We start from the raw sequence: 6,780 nt of genomic DNA, 5'->3' as shown, positions 1-6,780 counted from the left end.
GCAGTATTTTTATAAATACAGAAACATAATTATGCATCCTCTAGAGGGCTAAAAATAATTATACAAATTTACAACAAAGCCCAAGGCTGTGTTTCCTTTTAACTGACTGTTTTTAATATCATTTAAATCTTGTTAGAACTTAATTACCAAATCTCTCTTGAAATAATTCAGGTGGAAGATTTAAAGTCTAAACTTGCCATTCAGAAAACAGAACCTCATCAGGGAAACAAAGACATTGAGGCACTGATTGCCCGAAGAGGACAATAGAAGAAACTATCGGGATGGAGCCACTGGGCCCTGAGACCAGGCGGCCCACTAAGAGAAAATGTTACTATTAATATATGAGCCAATTGTTTGAACCTACAATTCCTTGGAAAGACAAGATTAGATATTATGATCATTATGGATTATAAACCCAATCAACCATTTCTTTGGTTTTCCTCTATACTTTCCTTATCCTTTTCAAATTAAGGTAAATATAATTTGGGGGCAGCATTTTTTTAATGATGACTTAATTATCTTTTACAAAGTCTGTCCAGAGTGTGAGTGTGTGTGTGTGTATGTGTGTGAGAGAGAGAGAGAGATATTTAAGCACTTGCTTCTATGACTGCAAAAAAGAACAAGCCAAGTCATGAGGAAGCATCCAATTTATTCTCTGTCTTACAGACATTTATTTATTAGCCCAAAGAGAAAATGGGCCCCTTGTTATGAAATAAAAGGCATGAGAAGTTCAAACAGTTGAAATTCAAACATATTTTTATTTACCACTAGTTAATAATATTAGGATTTAGAGTTTCCTAGACAATTAATTAGTCAGCTTATGCTATAAAGAATAATACTTTTTTTTTTTTTAATTTGAGCTATCTCTGGCATAGGTTGTTATCCATTATGGCAAAAGCTAACCAATTAATTTTCCCAGGAACTCTAAGAATTCCAAATATGAGATATCTATACCATGTTGCAATTCATTCTAGTCACTAAAAAATATCCATCAATTCAGTGGGAAAAAAAATTAATCAAAATTTTTTTTTATCAGCATTTAGACAAATTAGTTGGTTGAATTTCTCACTTTTCAACCATTTATTTTGGTTTGTGTAAGTATATAAATGTGCGTGTATGTGCTTATGGTGTATGGATTTTTCTATGTCAATAGCTTAAATCCTATACAAAGGTCATACCTGATGGTGTGGGGTGAGGTAAAAAGCTTTGTTCTTACTTCCTGGTTTCGCAGGCCCTTTCCCACCCCTTTCGGGTGGGTCCAGAGGAAGCAGCACTTGGCAGAGGGAGTTGGAATGAATGGTCCAGCTGAGTGGGCAGGTTTTTCCTATTCTAACCCCTCTTCTTTCACTGACATGTGATCTTTTGAACAGTTATCCCCATTGTTCCATTTCTTTTTCTTACCATGAGATTATGTCATTATCTGAATTCAAGCCATATTTAAAGCAATTTATTATTTTTCAAAATTTTAGTCTTGAAGTGTTTAAATTCCCTATCCATGCTCCTATCCATGCTCTGGGTGGTCATTCTAACTGCTCCCAGGGGGACCTGAAATAGACCTGTGCAGACTGCACATCTGAAAGAGGCCTGTCCAGCAAGTGAAGCCAAAAGATCGATAGGTTCGACAGCATCTCTCAAAAACTGGCATAAACCTATTTGGTTAGGGACAATAATTAAAGAAATCCGAGAACATGGGTTTCCCCTAATCTCTTTTTATTCGTGATGGAAGGCTGTTATTCAAAATCTTGCAAGTGGATATATTGGTTGGCTGCTGAAAATGGAAAAACCTAAATCTCTTTCTGGAGAGATTATACCCAGGCCTCAGAGTCTGTGCCCATCTTTCCGTTGGGCCAATAAGGGAAACCACCCATGATAGCCGCCCATTGTCCACAGCTGTTGCATTTGCCAACTAATGTTTGGTAACAAGAGCTGTTTGTTCTTCTTGATAATTTGAACTTTCTCCATTTGTGTTTACCTTCCCATCCACACTGGAACAACTCTGTTCGGAGTTCATTCCTGAATTTCATTATGGCATGTAGGGGAAAGGGAAGAGAATCTGCAGCCAAAACACCAGACAGAAAACAATGGGAAGAGGCAGCCATCCAAGAGCATTGGCACAATCTGCAGGAGGAAGCCAGCACTGATTAATGCTATCAAAACGCTTGTCTTTCTTTTGATTGATATTCCAGGCCCTCGTTACAATTATTGATGGTGCTGACAACTGTCATCAGACTCTTTACAGTTTGCTGCTGGGGAGGGAGGTGGCAGGGACTTCACCAGAACATTTGCACACCTGCCTCAATTTAACCTAAAACCCATTATTTTGTAAACAAAATTTATAAGCCCTCCGTAGCAATCATTGTTTCCTATATTCATTCATCAAAAACTCTTCAGCTCACAGTGGGAGGTAGGCCTGCTTCTGGCCCGTTACAAAAACAGTATATGAATGGCAGTGTATAGGGTAGGATGCACTTTTTAAAATATTTTTTTTATTGATTTCAGAGAGAAAGGGAGAGGGAGAAGCATCAATAATGAGAACAATTGATCGGCTGCATCCTGCATGCCCCACACTGGGGATCGAGCCTGCAACCTGGGAAGGTGCCCTTGATCAGAATCAAACATGAGACCCTTTAGTCCACAGGCTGATACTCTATACACTGAGCCAAATCAGCAAGGGCTAGGCTGCACTTTTAGGAGATTCTTTGGGATATGAAATCTGGCAAATTAAAGGTGTCATTTGGAAGGGCATTGTTTGTCCTTTGATGGCGACATTACAGCAGGCTAAACATAGGCAGGGGTAAAGCTTTCTGGGTGTCTGCTCTTCAGGAGAAAATGATCAATGATCAAATGCCGCAGGTACCTGAAGAGGACATAACCCTGAAGAGCCTGCCCTGACGCCAGAAATGTGGCTGTAAACACTCAGCACAGAGCACATGGGTTGTTTTTTCTAAAATTGCTAGGCAGTGTGAGCCGGTTGTTACTCTCAGGTTATCTCATTATTCTGGTTAAAATAGTTGAAAAGACTAACCTCTGTGCATCTTCTCATTTAAACTAGACTGAATTAGAGACTTCTATTTTTCTGCCTCTGATACCTATGTGCCTGGGATGTTTGGTCTTTCTGTCTCCATGGGACACAGTGCTAAATTATAAAAGCCAGAAAAACATAAGAAAAGAAATAAAGCATGCTTTACAAATGCTCTTCCAGAGAAACTCAAGTCAACTCTCTTGGAATATATAGATTTATTAAGGAGATTTAAAGAAACTGTGTAGGGTGTTGTTGTTGTTTTAAAGGCAGACATTGTTAAAAATAAATATATATATTCCAAACAATTTGTTTTACCTAAAAGGTATTTTTGTTAAATAGTAGTTAATATATGTGCAGAGGAGAAAATAACCATATTTTTCCCATTTGCTATATAGCCAGGAACTAGAATTGTGCCCCACATATAGTAGGCACTCAACTATATGTGGGGCACAATTGAATGAATGAATGGATGAATGAATGAATGAGTGAATGAATGGAACCACTAGGGTTGAATAGAAATAAGCCTTTGTAGGGTGATGTTCTCTAAGGGTTGTTGCCAATTCAACTTAATCACTGTGGGCAGCCAGATCTTGATGAAAGTCGGCAAATGAGGAATACTTAGTCCAGATATCTGTTTATACTAATATTCAGTGCAGTTTTCCCCAACTTTTTAGTAAGAAACCTTTAAACATACAAAAAAGTAAGAAGAAATTTATAGTTCAAAAAATGGTGATCACGTTTGCTTTCTCTGTGTATGTGTATGACTTGAAAGTGATCCACAAACATCCTGACATTTCATCTCTGAGTATTTCAGCATCCATCTCCTAAGCATAAGGGCATTCTTGTACAAGATGTGATAAAGTCCTTTAACTGAGACTTTTAAGGAGAAAAAAAAGAATAGGATTTTTCTGAGATGATATTTAAAGTAAAATGGATAAATAAATAACTCTTGAGCTCAAGTGTACACAGCAAGTTTCAGTGGTGGGATTCTCACCATCCTTCCCAGTTCCTTGTCACCAGGGACAAATAGAAATTCTTGCATCTATGCATACCCTTGTCCAGAGAATCAGGCTCCCTTGAAGTGCTCTATGCATCCCGTGCTGCTCCCAGCCATGAAGTTTCCTACATCATGGCCCTTATTAAGATCTGAAGGGAACTCTCAGGCAATGACTTCAATAGCTTCGAGTCCTGGTAAAGGACACTCTATTTATCAACTGCACTTAAAGCATAAGATTTGCTCTAATGCTCTGTCTTAGTCCATTCAGGTGCTGTAACAGAAGACTACAGAATGGGTGGCTTATAAACAACATTTATTTCTCCCAGTTTAGAGGCTGGGAAGTCCAGGATCAAGGCACCAGCAGACTTGATGCATGTTGAGGGTTCACTTCCTATTTCACAGATGACTATCTTTTCACTATTTCCTCATGTAGAAGGAGGGGTGAGGGAGCTCTCTGTGGCCTTTTAAAAATATATTTATATATATATTATTTCAGAGAGGAAGGGAGAGGAAGAGAGTGATGAGAAAGAATCACACCCATCGGCTGCATCCTGCATGACCCCCAGATGGGATTAAGCCCATAACCTGAGCATATGCCCTGACCAGGAATGGAACCACACCTGGCTCATAGTTCCGATGCTCAACCAACTGAACCAAAACAGCCAAGCTGGATACATTTGGGGGAGATATGAACATTCAGCCATGGTCTCTGCCAGGCATTGCTGTCAGTCACTACTCTAGGAGAGACTTCTTTCTCCTTGCTGTGGGCTTAGAGTGCTCTCTCTCTCTCTCTCTCTCTCTCTCTCTCTCTCTCTCTCTCTCTCTCTTTATTCTCTCTGAATGTGTGTGTTCTACATTTTGTCTAGAAGAATTTCCAGAGGAAGGTCTGAGTTGAAATGGATGCCCTGTGATGCTAAATAGAAATATTACCTTTCATGTAATGAGCACCTCCCACGCAAATTCCCCATTCCACATCATATTAGGGCAGCTGAGAGCCTAAACATTTAACCTATACTCTTTCTACATTATATGAGTCACGTCATATATATTTATGTTCTTAACAGTGCAGATGCCAGCACAATGAAATATTTTTAGTTCAGGCTACTGTGTAGACTGGAGCTGTGGCTTGCATTTTGGCTCAAATGTTAGATCATTAAATGCTAATCCACTGAGGACGTGTCCAAGATTATTTCCTTTTATGAATGAAATTGGTGAAGTGTATGTTTCATTTGTCATAGGATTCCTCCCTAACTTATTTGGGAGCTTATCTGAAAAGTGAACATGGGAAACAATTGTAGCTTTGCTTAGGGGAAGACTGATTTCATTCCAAGAAACATTCACTGACTCCCAAGCACTAGCCCAGCAGTGATGATACTATCATACTTGTCCCCGAGAAATTCATAGTGGGAAAGAGACTCACTTCTTACACTATAGTACTCACTCCAGGACATTAAGTCATTTCTTCTATTTGATTATACAATATAAGAGGGTAACATGGAAAATGTCATTATAATCTTAGTAGCTGCCCTTGAGATAATACATTATGTCATTCTATTCTCAAAACAAATCACTTATGTTATTACTAATACCAGGTTAGATATACTAGTTACAAAGATTAGATAATTGGCCCAAGATAACTCGATGAGCATTCAAATCCACACAGGGACCTCAGAACCCAGAATCGTAACTCCTACATTTTCTATTGTCTTTCATGATACAAAAGAGTTCTGTATGAAATGAACTCCATGAATTTGAGGTCACAAAGGTCATATTTATACCAATTGACTCTCTCTGGGTCCTCTCTGTAAGGCAGTAAAATCTATGGATTTCTCTTTTCACACCTTGCAAATGAGGGTTGTGTACTCGGTCACTTGGCCAGATTATAGTGTGGGTTTGTATATAGATAGCTGTGTGTCCATGTTTCTGTATGAATCACAGTGATTTTAATTCTCTTAAAAACTGATCATAAATAAATGACACAGGAAAATCATTCCCAACCTTTAGATCAACACTTTCATTTTTGAAACAAATCATCAACACACTCCACAAAAGGGTGAATTTGTTTTTTTTTTAAATGCAGACTTTCCCAGTTTGGGTTTATGGTAATGATTTCCTGTGCCGTGGCTTTTTTACTCCACACTCCTCCAGCTTCCACCTTCTCAAAGAAAAGAATGATTTGGCCATTTTCCAAAGTTCATAGAAGACTCACCTCTTCCCTTCCCAGATTTCTCCAATATATCTTCCTTTTATCAGCAAAAGTTTGGTGTTTATTTGTCAACACTTATTAGAATACACAGTGGGTTGGGATGAAAAGTAATTCATCACTATTTCACCTAGCTGCAGGTAAACTTCCCTCAGCCTTTGGCCTAATTGCTGAAAAATTTGTCTCAACTGTGATGACTATAGCATTATGATAATTAGCTATCATAGAGATTGACTCTCCACCACACTACCCATCCAGTTGTGACCAGCCGCAGGCTGGCGTTCAATCATTTTGTCTTTCTGGCTGCCATAACATCTTCAGCTTTAGGCTGAAGATCTCACCCTGTGCTGCTCTGCACCAATCCCAAGTGCCTCACATTCACCTCCCCCACCCTCTCCACCACAACATGCACCTTAACCTTGTTCACCAGCGGATCATCCGTCACCATACAGGTATTACTTAATCTAACCCCAAACTTCAACCTTTCTCTTCTCCCAGGCCCTTCCATTGTGCCCTTAGGAACTCGCTGTCATCAGCAAACTTGTCTACTTCTAAATC

The sequence above is a fragment of the Pipistrellus hanaki genome, assembly GCF_964339955.1.
Source record: "Pipistrellus hanaki genome assembly, chromosome: 8".
Lineage (NCBI taxonomy): Eukaryota > Metazoa > Chordata > Mammalia > Chiroptera > Vespertilionidae > Pipistrellus > Pipistrellus hanaki.
The sequence above is the reverse complement of the archived record's forward strand: the minus strand, read 5'-3'. Positions refer to the sequence as shown.